We start from the raw sequence: 13,154 nt of genomic DNA, 5'->3' as shown, positions 1-13,154 counted from the left end.
TGTCTTCAGTTAATAATTCTTTGCAGAAACATAAGCTACTTCAGCTTGAGTTAATGGGTTTTTTTTGTTATTCTCTGCTTTCAGCCAAGATCTATATGATACCACTCACTCCACAGCCTCTTTTGAATCTAGTTTGAATTTCTGACAGTCCTGGTTATATAATTTTTTTGGCATTTAAAAATTATCATCATTTTAACTTACTTAGGCATGATATTAATAATATTATTCAATAATTTTCACTCTATTGGCTCACTTAAAAAATTAAAAATATGGATCTCTTCCAGTCAGTTGGCTAGATGTGGGCCTCCCAAATTTCTTGGCTTAGGCCAGTGAGCATGTCAAGAGTGCAGCTGTTTGCTGAAACACCTCCATTGGCATTCCATCAATTCCTGGGGTCTTATTTTTATGTATGTACGTATATACGTATGTATGTATATATGTATGTATTTGCTAATGCTTTCAGAGCAGCTTGGACTTCTTCCTTCGGTACTGTTGATTCTTAATTATGTACTGCTTCCTGAGATTGTTCCTTGTTTACAAAAATTGTTTTTGGTACAGTAACTCTGTATTACTTCCATCTTCTTTTAACAATTCCTGCATCATTCAGGATTTCACCCATAGAATCCTTCAGTATTACAACTTGAGGCTTGACTTTGTTCTTCAGTTCTTTCAGCTTAAGAAATGTCGAGTGTGAAAATGTATTTGGTTTTCTACTCTACTTCTTTGCACATTTCATTATAATACTTTGCTTTGTCTTCTGGAGCTGCCTTTTAATATTTTCTACTTCAGAGATGACTGGAACAATACATCAACAGGGAACATCCAGAGACTCAAGCTGGATTCAGAAGAGGTCGTGAAATGAGGAATGTCATTGCAAATGTCAGATGGATCTCAGCTGAAAGCAGAGAATAGTAGAAAGAGGTTTATTTGTGTTTATTGACTATACAGAAGCTTTTGACTGTGGACCATAGCAAATTATGGATAGATAAGAGAGAAAAAGGAGAATCCCAGAACAGTGTACTCTTGTGAAACTTATTATATATAGACTAAGAAACTGTTGTCCAGGCAAGCTCTGGTGGCCTAATGGCAAGAAGCTGTACTGCAATCCCTGAGGTGAACGGTTCAAATCCATCAGATGCTCTGCTAAAGAAGGAGGGACAATCTCCTCCTGTACCAGTCAGATCTGATTTGACAGTACACACAGGAAAAAAAAAAGAATAAAATTAAAGAAAAGGAAAAAAAAGAAACTGTTGTCCAAACTGAACAAAGGAACACTGAATGGCTTAAAATCAAGAAAAGTTTGTTTCAGGGTTATTCTTTTTATATATATATTCAATCTGTATGCTGAGCAAATAATTTGAGAAGCCGCAGTATATGAAGAAGAATGTGGTATCAGGATTAGAGGAAGGCTTATCAACATCCTGCATTATGTAGATGATACAGCCTTGCTTGCAGAAAGTGAAGACAACTTGAAGCACTTATTGAAGAGGATCAAAGATTATAGCTTTCAATATGGATTACATCTTGATATCAAGAAAACGAAATCCTCACCACTGAGTCATCATGATAGATGGAGAAAAATTATCATTGTCTTCATTTTGCTTGATCCATAATCAACACACATGGTAGTAGCAGTCAAGACTCAAAAGATGTATTGCATTGAAGAAATTTGCTGTCAAGGCCCTCACCAAAGTACTAAAGAGCAACAACGCTAGTTTAATACTAAGTCGCCCTGATTCAAGCCATGATATTTTTCTTTTTATTTATTTGTTTGTTTGTTTATTTATTTAGTGTGTGTGTGTGTACCATCAAATCGGATCTGACTGGTACAGGAGGCGATTGTTCCTCCTTCTTCAGCAGAGCATCTGGTGGATTTGAACGGCGCACCTCTGGGATTGCAGTGCAGTTTCCTGCCACTGGGCCACCAGAGCTCGCCGCCATGATATTTTTCTGTGGCTTCCTGTGCATCTAAATGTTGGACAATGAATAAGGGAAAACAAAGAATAATTGATCCTTTTGAATTGCAGTGTTGGCAAAAACGTATTGACTAGCTTCTAGATTGCTGAAAGTGAGACAAACCTGTCTTGAAGGAAGTACAACCAGGATGATTGTTAGAGACAATGATGGTGAGATTTGGCTCATATATTTGGGATATGGTGTCAGGAGGGCCAGTCCTTAGACAAAGACATACTGGAAAAGGTGGAGAGAGGGTCCATGAAAGAAGAAGACCATCAGCAAGATGGGTTGACACAGTGACTGTAACAATGGCCTCCAGCATGCTGGAATTTGTGAAGATGGCACAGGATACAACAACTTTCAGATCTGTTGTTCACAGGGGTGCTGTGAGTTGTGGTTAACTTGATGGCACCTAACAACAACAAGAAGCAGCTAGATATAAAAAGCCTCCCAAACCAAACTTGTACTGACAGAGCTTGAGTCAAATCTTTTCTACTTGTTTTTAAAAGTAAAAAGAAAAATCTCAAACTCATTGCCACCTCTAACTCATAGCTGACCGCTCAATGGGTTTTCAGAGGCTGTAAATCACAGTGGAGGAGATTGCTCATCCTTCCCTTGTGGAGCAGATGGTGGATTCGAACTGCCTATCTTTGTGTCGAAGAGTGCAATTCCTTACTCACCAGTGTATCAAATATTTCGAGTAGCATCAAATGAGAATGACCATGGTGATGACTTCAAGCAGGATAACTGGGCTCACTTGGAAGCCAGATTGAAGGCATCTGGAACTAATACCTGCTTTACTGATGTTTCTGATCCAGCCCCAGCCCAACATGACGTAGGCAGGGTGATTAAAAGCACCTGCTGCCACTTAGCCTCTCAGGGACAACTAGAACCCAATAACAAGCCAGTAAGTAATTGCCTCTCAAATGGGGTCAACTAAGTGGAAGTGTCAGGCAAGCGTTGTATCAAAAAACCCGGGGGGGGGGATTTCTTTCCCTCAAGACAATATCTTTCTTCTGCAGGCTTCAGTCTGTATGACTGCCTGTTGCTGACACTTTTAATTAAAAAGATGTGATGGGATTAATTGTTGTTAGGTGCAGTCAAGTACAACTCATAGGAACCCTGTGAATGATGGATAGGAACCTTGTCCTATCCTATGCCATCCTCATCATCTGTTATATTTGAGCCCATTGTTACAGTCACAGTGTCAATCCATCTCATGAAGGGTCTTCCTCTATTTTACTGACCTTTCTTTCCAAGCATGATGTCTTTTTTTCCAGGATTGGGCCTTCATAACGACATGCTGGAAGTTTTTGAGACAGTTTTACCATCGTTGCTTCTGAAGAACAGACTAGTGCAATTAATCCAGAAAAAAGTGGCAGTTTCTAAGGCCTGTTGTTCAGGGCCCTACACAAACATTTCAGCCTTTTGAATAATCTTAAGCTATGGACTAAGTGGAAAACCATCTCCATATCCCAAATGCCTAGCAGATATTTCACCTGCCTTTGATTTACTTGAGATTTTAAGGCCAGCAGTTTCCTTTGACTGGCTCAGGGACTGTCCTCTGGGCATTGCCCACAAAGTTCCTAAGAACATTGCTTTAGATGGCTAGCCTCTTGACAGTCATCAGGGTTCATTTGCTTGTCTTGGTCAGGTAATGGACCATGCTGACTAGGACAGTCTTCACTAGCTACTTTCTCCAATTAGAATGAAGTTGTCAATATAATGACACTTCTGATGTGAAGACATTTCTGATGAGATTCCAAGCTTCTCTAGATCCTGACCTCTCCACTGGTGAATTTAAGGGAAGTCAGATAGCTATGTGGCAACAATGTAAAGATGTATTGTAACCCAAGCCAAATGAAATTAGACTTATTTCCATTCTCTGAGTGTACTGGAATGCTAAAGGAAGGAAAGGAAAGGAAAGGAAAGGAAAGGAAAGGAAAGGAAAGGAAAGGAAAGGAAAGGAAAGGAAAGGAAAGGAAAGGAAAGGATTGACAACTCCCACCATATGCCAGGTGCCTTCACTCTTCTAAGTGTCTTCTCCTGTTTCTATTTTTGCCAGTGTTTACCTTCTAGAAAGATTTTTTGTCCAATAACTGAATAGCTTCATAGAGACTTTCCCCAGCATTCAAGAGAAGATTTTGTTTCTCTCCATAGTCTGTGTCAACTGAATAAATCCATCACTGTGTACATGGATGAATATTACATCATCCGGACACTTAGGATCTCCATTAGGAACCTAGCTTGAGGTCACAGTGGACTAAGTGGAAGTGCTAGCCTCTCTCCACTGTGTCCAAAGGTGCTTGTCAGATGACAGGAATTCATCTCAGAAAGCACCATGTCAACACAGTTGTAAACAAGTCCTGATTTATCATTATATTTCTCTATTCCATATTCATGTTTTTGACTGGAGTGGTTGAAGTCCAGTGGCTTGAAGCATGATTAAACAACTGAGCAAGCAACATTGCTTCTCATTCATCAGAACTTGCATAACATTTCATCTGTTAGCTGGATGAGCCATACTTTCATGGCTTCTTTGGACTTTTGCCCAAATTTAGCTCTATCTTAAAGGACTCTGATGATGCAGTGTTTAATCATTTGGTTACTAACTGAAAGGTCGTTGGCTCACACCCACCAGTTGCTCTGTGGAAGAAAAAGTCTAGCAATCTGTTCGATAAAAATTGTTGTTGAATGCTATCAAGTTGACTGCAACTCAGAGTAACTCTATTTGACAGAGCAGGTTTGCCCTAGAGGATTGCCTGGACTAAAATGTTTATGGGAGCAGATCATTTAGGTCTTTTCTCCTGCAGAGCCACTGGGTGGGTTCAAACCACTGGCCTTTCAATTACCAGTTAAGCACTCACTGTGCCACCAGGTAAAGATCGTGGCATAGGAAACCTGAAGACGTAGTCACGTTTTGTCCCATTGTGTCATGATGAGTCAGAATTTGTTCAGAAGCACACAACAACAACATCTCTAACTCACCTTCTTTTTGTTCATTATAAAAATGCAATTTGGACCTCCGGGAGGAGCCTTTCCTTCCCCCTCACCCCCCATGTAGCCTGGTTTGCTGTCAGAGTTCACAGCCTGTCCAGCACCACAGGGAGGGTCCACTATCAGGACATGGCTGGTGGAGTTGAACTGTGGACCTTTTACTTAGCAGCCCAGCACTTCATTCATCACACCACCAGAGCTCCTTCAATAAAAACCTGTGAAAGGCTGGATAAGAAATCACCTTTTTTTATTCCTGGTGAGAAAAATGTTGGTTCCATTAATAAAGGAGTTGAGATCAGAAGAAAGTATATGCCTTTGTTCAAAGCACATAGACAGTGAATGCAGATACCTTCTGTGAGAGTTCTCCCCTGGTAACAGAGCCAGCTCTGCATCAAAGGGACACCTCAACATTTTCCATTTGTAAACAAGGAATGTTGGAATGTAAAGAAAGCAGTTTACCCAATTGTTTGGTTGTGGCAAATTTTTTTCTGTAAAAAAAAGGCCAGAGAATAATTTTGTGTGTGTGTGTGTGTGTGTGGCAATGTTATCTGTCTTAAAACTACTGAAGTCCAGCATTACAGAACAAAAACAACTATAGATATGGGCATGCAAGTGAATGATGTTGGGTTCCAATAATACTTTATTTATAAAAAATGAAAAAAAATGCAATTTGGTGCTTTTCTGAGCTTGAATGTTTCCCCCCTTTTCAGTATTTTTTATTTTTAAATTGGTTTACATACAAAATTCATATGATGCTGTTGTATACCATCAAGTGAGAACCAACCTATAGCTGACCCTCCAGCAGGTTTTCAGAGGCAGTTACTTGCACGGGAAGAGATTGCTCATCTTTCTCTGGTGCACTTGAATCACATGCCTTCGGGATTAGAGCATAGCTTCTTTTCACTAGGCCACCAGAGCTCCCTAGAATTTGTATGTTGTTGTTGTTTGCCGTTGAGTTGAGGTCGACTCATAGCGTCTCTATGAACAAAAGATCTAATGCCTTTCCATAGCTATTGTTGTTTCTCGAGTTCATAGAGTTTCCAGATGCATGCGGTTTAGGAAGTGGATGCTGCTCCTGCTTGCAAAGAATTTGTATACATCATATTAATGTCTATACATTGTGTTTCACACATTCCTCTATTCACATTGTGTTTCATATGATCATTCCCATACACTGACTCAGCATTGATTCATGCCCACCAATACTCTGCCTTTTCAGGTCCCCACTGGATCATTATTAATTCCTTCACCCCTTTCTTCTGACCATCAAACTCTACAACTTCATAATTTCTCCCGTTATGACAGAAAATGCAAGTATTTAAACACTCAGCTGAAGTTTAAGGTTCAAAAAGTTCTTTATTAAGCACGTGGGTCAAGAACATCAGCTAATGCTCAAATTGTTCTGACCCCAAGTGGAAGCAAATAAGGGGTTTATATACAGGGCATGGTGGTTATCAAAACTTTCATTGTGGTTGGCAACTGAGATTTCTTCACATTTGGGAGTCATAATTGTTTCTGACTTCTCAGGGGTGTCCAGGCCCTGGGCTAGATACAGGATGTAGTCAGGGAGTAGTAACCAAGCTAGGTCAGCATATACATAACATAAAGCTTAGCACCACGTGTTTTTGCCAAAATTATTGAGGCATACATTTCTTAAAATGACTGTCAGAATAAAACAGTTTCTCTAAAGCTTACATATAAAATGGCTTCACCCACTGGCCCTACTGGTAGCATCATGATAGACAGTAAAAAGATTGAAATTGTTAACAGCTTCAGCTTGCTTGGCTCCACAGTCAAAACTCTTGGTACCAGAAGCCAGGAAATCAAAAGGTGAATTGCATTGGGAATATCTCTTGTCAGGGACCTCTCCAAAGTACTGAAGAGCAATGATGTCAGTCTAGAGGCTAAGATGTACCCGATCCAGGCCATGGTCTTTGCAATTACTTGTTATGCATCGGAGAGCTGGACTAAGGATGATAGAAGAATTATTGATGCTTTTCGTGCCAGAGTTACGGTGCCAGAGAAGAGTATTGACCACCAGGAGAACAACCTGGTTCAGCCTAGAGAGGCTGAATCCAGGCTTCTCCTTGGAGGCAAGGATTCTGAAGCTCTATCTGACATACTTTGGGCATGTTGCAAGGAGGGGCCTGTCCTTGGATAGGGGAATCATTGTTGGAAGAGTGGAGGGACAGTGTAAGAGAGAAGATCCTGTATGAGATGGATTGACTCAGTGACTGGGGTAATAGGGGTAGGTGTGTCAGAGACATTGAGGTTGGCTCAAGATAGTGTAGGATTCAGAGCTGTTGTACATAGAGTTGTTATGAGTGGCAAGCAACTCAATGGCACATAACACCACCACCACCATAATGCTTAACACATAAGCTGCTCCCTCTTCCCTTAGTTTCCTTCCACCCTCCACTTCCCCCTTAGAACTTTTGTACACATCTTACTAGTGATCCTTCTATTTTTACCATAATGGTCTTATGCAGAATTTGTCCTTATGAGACTGAGTTCACTCAGCATAATGCTCTCCAGCCTCTCCCTTGTTCAAAAGCATTGCTCCTGAGTGCTACATAGTATTTTGTTGTGTGAATGTATCACAATTTCTCAATCCATTAGTTTGTTGATGGACATTTGGACTGTTTCCATTTTCCTGCTATTGTTTCCTGCTGCTATAAGCATGGGTCTACAAATCTCTGACTTGACTGCTCTTGATTATTAGACTGTAGTCTACCTGTAGTCACTGCTGTTTACTGTAGGAAAGCAACATCTCTCTCTTATAACAAAGGAACAGACTTATATACAAATAAAACATGAGTTGCTGGGTTTTTTTTAATGAAAACACAATATCTCTGTAAACCTTTGTTAAAATCTCTTTCTCTCTCTCTCTCTCTCTCTCACACACACACACACACACACACACGTTTGCTAGTTTGAACCCATCCAATGGTGATTGGTATTCTTTTTTTTTTTAAAGATAATTTTTCTTTCTCTTTCTTTCCTTCCTTTCTTTTTTAATTTAATTTTATTTTTTTAGTGTGTGTGTGTGTGTGTGTGTGTACCGTCAAATCAGATTTGACTGGTACAGGAGGAGATTGTTCCTCCTTCTTCAGCAGAGCATCTGGTGGATTTGAACCACACACCTCTGGGATTGCAGTGCAGTTTCCTACCACTAGGCCACCAGAGCTCGCCGGTGATTGGTATTCTTAAAGATTGTTTTTGTTGTAGAAGCAGCACTGCAATCCAAGAGGTACGTGTTTCAAATCCACCAGACGCTCTGTTGGAGAAGGAGGGACAATCTCCTCCTGTACCAGTCAGATCCGATTTGACCATACACACACAAAATAATAAAATAAAAATTTTTTTAAAAGACCGTTTTTCTTGTGTGTTGTAAAATAAAGTCCAGCTTATGGCTGGCATCCTTATATAGGACAGAGCAGAGTTTCCCCAAAGGATTTTCAATCTCTAGTCTCTGAGGAGAAATGTGAGGTCAAGATTGGTGGAAGATTTATCAACAATCTGCAATATGCAGATGACACAACTCTGCTTGCTGAAACGGAGGAGGACCTGAAGCGCTTGCAGCAGAGGGTCAAGGACTGCAGCCTACAATATGGATTGAGGCTCAATGTCAAGAAGACAAAGATTCTCACCACTGGACCAATTGGCATTATCAGGATGGATGGTGAAGAGATTGAGATTGTTCACAGCTTCAGTTTGTTTGGCTCCACAGTCAACACTCTCGGCACCAGCAACCAGGAAATTAGAAGATGTATTGCTATGGGAAAGTCTGCTGTTAGGGACCTCTCCAAAGCATTGAAGAGCAATGGTGTCTCTTTGGAGACTAAGGTGCGTCTGATAGCGGCCATGGTCTTTGCTATCACTTGTTATTCATCAGAGAGTTGGACAATGACTAGGGAGGATAGAAGGAGAATTGATGCCTTTGAGCTGTGGTGCTGGAGAAGAGTATTGAGGGTACCATGGACTGCTAGGAAAACAAACAGATTCATCCTGCAAAGGGTAAAACCAGGCTGCTCCTTGGAGTCAAGGATTCTGAGGCTCCGTCTAACATACTTTGACATGTTGCAAGGAGGGATAGGTCCTTGGAGAGGGACATCATGCTTTGTAGGGTAGAGGGACAGCGCAGAAGGGGAAGTCCCCCTATGAGGTGGATTGATTCAGTGATTGGGGTAATTGGAATGGGTGTATCGGAGACGGTACGTTTGGCACAGGACAGAGCAGAGTTTAGGGATGTTGTACAGAGGGTCGCTATGAGTCGCAAGCGACTCGATGGCACATAACAACAACAACAACAGTCTTTATAGTGAATCTTGTGCAGGCTGCCACATTTTTCTCCTTCAGCATGATTGGTGCTTTTGAACCGCTAATATTTTATTTAGTAAACTAGTGCATAACCATTAAGCCAACCAAGACTTTTTTTGTGAAAGTTAAGTGACCTGGGCCACCACGGACAATTCTGTTTAGAATGTGAAGAAAATGCAGAGTGAAATGGAAAGTCTTAAAAACAGCCAGACAACTGAGGTCCTGAGACTAGAGGACTCAAGACTATTGCCGCGAGTTGCTCTTCAAACCTTGAACTAGAACCATTCCCTGAGATCGCTTATCAGCTAAAAAGTAGAAGGACACAAAAGCTGTCACCCATTATGTAACTGCTCTACTTAAAAACACTGACACCTGAGTCCAAAAGACCAACAATTACTCTAACTCAAAGATGAGGAGATAAGGGGGCAGAAAATCTCGAATTTTGGAAATAGAACAATCAGAACACAATTAATGAGAATATTGACAAAAAAATGTAACTGATGTCTAACCTCACTGATAAGTTTATGTGAAAACTGTCAAAGGGGACCTTGATTTGCTGTTAAATTTCAGCGAAGATACATTTTTTTTTAAGTAAGATGGGCACTGTATCAGCTGCCCACCTCCTTAGTCTCACAGGATGATACTCAATTGGAGGGGGGAGGAGGCACATGACGGAAGGGGCCACTGTGAGCATCCACTTCTAAAACACAGTCTGTTTTATGACCTGACCCTAAGGTGGGGGGCGGGGCAAGGGGGACGCAGAAAGCCCTGTGTTCAACCTAGACCAGGAAGATGTAGGTTGCTGAGTCTCCCACAAGGTAGGGAGGCAGGTGAGAAACTGCAGCTTATCTCCTTTTGTTCCAGAAGAAATACAGCACATTCAGCGGAGACACAAGCCAACCGTCAAGACTTTCCCATGTGGCGGAAACCCACACACAGTTGGAAGAGCCCTGGCTGTTCCCCTGCACTCTCACTTCTTTTCCCCTCAGCGCCTTGCAGACACAGCCACTCTTTTGACTTCTTTCTCTAAAGCCTAGTTTCACCTGTTCTCAAACTTCATGTAAGCAGAAGCATACAATATGAGCTCTGTTGTGTCTGGCTGCTTTATTTAGCACACATATTTTTGAGAATCGGCAATGTTGGTGGGTACATCAGTGGTTTGTTTTTTGTACTGTATAGTTTTCTTTTGTATGCATATACCACAGTCTATCCATTCTCTTGTTATTAGATACTTGGATTTCATCTAGTTTATTCCAGAGCTCCAACTTCCATCTCCTAGAAGGAATTAAGGAGCTCTAGAGCTCTAGTGATACAGTAACTGGGGCAATGGGGGTTTGTGTGTCAGAATTAGTGAGTCTGGCTCAGGACAGGGAAGGGTTCAGAGCTGCTGTATGTAGGGTCGCTCTGCATCTCAGGTGACTCGAATAACATTCTATGACAGGCTTGGAAGCAGGAGTGGCATCTACTTTCTAAACAATGTGCTTGTGGAAACTCTATGAACTTTGACAAATGTCAATAGTTGTAGAGGGGCTTCAGGCCTTTTGTTCATAAGGTTGCTACAAGTCATGCTCGACTCAAAGGCAATCAACAACAACAGTGGCCTAGGGATAAGAAGCTGAGATGCAATCGCAAAGATACATGGTTCAAACCCACCAGCTGCTCCGTGGGAGAAGGATGGGCAAACTTCTCTCCTAGAATTTACTGCCTTAGAAAACCTGCTGGACAGTTGGCTGTCGGCCAGTTCTGCTTCCAGGTGTACACACAACAACAACATCATCCCCAAAGAAGGTTCCCTGAGGAGCTGATCACCTCAGTGTAATCAGATGTGTGTAGGGCGGGCTGGTGCAGCCAGAGTGCTGGTAAAATTCCACCTCCTCTGGACTGCCCTGTCTCTGGAGTGCCTCTCCTGGCTTTTAGACTGAAAGCCTAGCCAGCCTACCTCCTGCAGCCCTCACAGATGTGGTCCTCAGAGAATCTGAGGTCAGTTCATTAGCTTTCTAGTCCACGCAGTTTCAAAATCTGGCAAATATCCTGAGGGAGAGAGCAGTCAATTTGTCTTAGGCTCCCCAAACTCTCAACCTGCTATTCCAGCCCAGCCGCTTCCCAGTGTTCCCTCCTGTCCCAGAATTTAGCAAATGTTCCTCAGTCCAGGAAAAGCAGGGTTGACATTTTGGGCTCCACTGGTTCTTAGTTCATAGTATAGACATGGCAACAGCCCAAAGCTGTTCATCATTCTTTTCTCCAGCAGTCGCTCTCGACTTAGGACAAGTTTGATTCTCAGTGATGCCTCACGGAAGAAAGCAACCACCCACCACCTCCAGTTCACCTTAGAAAGCCTTTCCTCCTTGCAATTTAGTTCACCTAAACATTTCTTTTTTCCCCCTAAAAAAAGGATTCTGAGGCTCCGTCTAACATACTTTGGACATGTTGTGAGGAGAGACTGGTCCTTGGAGAGGGACATCATGCTTGGGAGGGTGGAGGGACAGCACAGGAGGGGAAGACCCTCTATGAGGTGGATTGATTCAGTGACTGGGATAAGCGGGATGGGAGTGTCAGAGACAGTGTGATTGGCACAGGATAGGTCAGAGTTTAGGGCTGTTGTACATAGGGTCACTATGAGTCGCAAGCGACTCGACAGCACATAACAACAACAAGAAGAAAAGGACAGATTTATGTAAAGAAGGTGGGGACCCAGGGAGCATGAAACTGGGGGTGATGCTGGCAGGGAGCAGGGTCTTACATGATGCTTGGCTGCATGACTACAGCAGAGGTCTTCCTTCCCACCCAGTTCTGTTCTCCAGTCTGCGGTTCCATCGTTGAGTTCACTCTGACTCAAGGCGATCCTCCTTTGGCCTTCCAAGACTGTCAGTCTCCCCTTGACGGAGCATTGCCCATCTTTCCCCCAAGGAGTTGAACTCACCTAAACATTTCTTCAGTGTTTCACTATTATTCATATTCAGCAGGTTTTCAGAGGTCTACTATTTAAGAAGTAGTGGCCAATCCTGATTTCTAGTCTGTGGACATCATGCTTGGAAAAATGAAGTGACAGCGAAAGCGAGAAAGACCCTTAACCAGATGAACTGACACTGCAATCCCAGAGATGAGCAGTTCAAATCCAGCAGATGCTTTGCTGGAGAAGGGGGACAATCTCATCCTGTACCAATCACATCTGATTTGATGTTACACACACACAAAAATAATAAAATTTAAAAAAACAAACAAACAAGAAGCTGCACTGCAATCCTAGATCTGCTGTTCATAGGTTCACTATGAGTCATACTTAAGTCAACGGCACCTAACAACACCAATCATTTCTTCCAGAGAGTTCTAGTGGCTAAGTGGTAAGAAACTGCACTGCAATCACAAAGGTGTGTGGTTCGAATCTACCAGATGCTGAGGGATGATGGGAAGTCTCCTCCTACGTAACTTACTGCCTCTAAAAACCTGCTGGGGGGGGGGTGGTAAAAAACCAACCAACCAACCTGGAGTCAGATACGAGTCAGTTCAGACTCAATGGCACACAACAACAACAATTCCTTCCTTTACTCCCCATTGTCCTTAAAATTACAATTATTTTCATTTTGCATCTTTTCCTAGTTGTTGCAATGGCGGTGGTCTGCAGAGCTGTACCACACCATACCCAGCAGCGGTTTTTCACCACTTCCGGTGAAGGTTTGGTCTGAATCTGGTGTTTTCCTGTAACAAGTTCTAAGTCAACAAACCAAACCTCCTGCTGGAGAGAGGATTGGAAGTCAAGGACACCCCTGTGTTAAGAAGTGAAATGGGGTGAGCTCTGGTGGCCTAGTGGCAGGAAACTGCACTGCAATCCCAGAGGTGTGTGGTTCAAATCCACCAGATGCTCTGCTGAAGAAGGAGGAACA

This window comes from Elephantulus edwardii, unplaced genomic scaffold (genome assembly GCF_000299155.1).
Source record: "Elephantulus edwardii isolate Elephantulus edwardi_28Jun2011 unplaced genomic scaffold, EleEdw1.0 scaffold00041, whole genome shotgun sequence".
Lineage (NCBI taxonomy): Eukaryota > Metazoa > Chordata > Mammalia > Macroscelidea > Macroscelididae > Elephantulus > Elephantulus edwardii.
The sequence above is the reverse complement of the archived record's forward strand: the minus strand, read 5'-3'. Positions refer to the sequence as shown.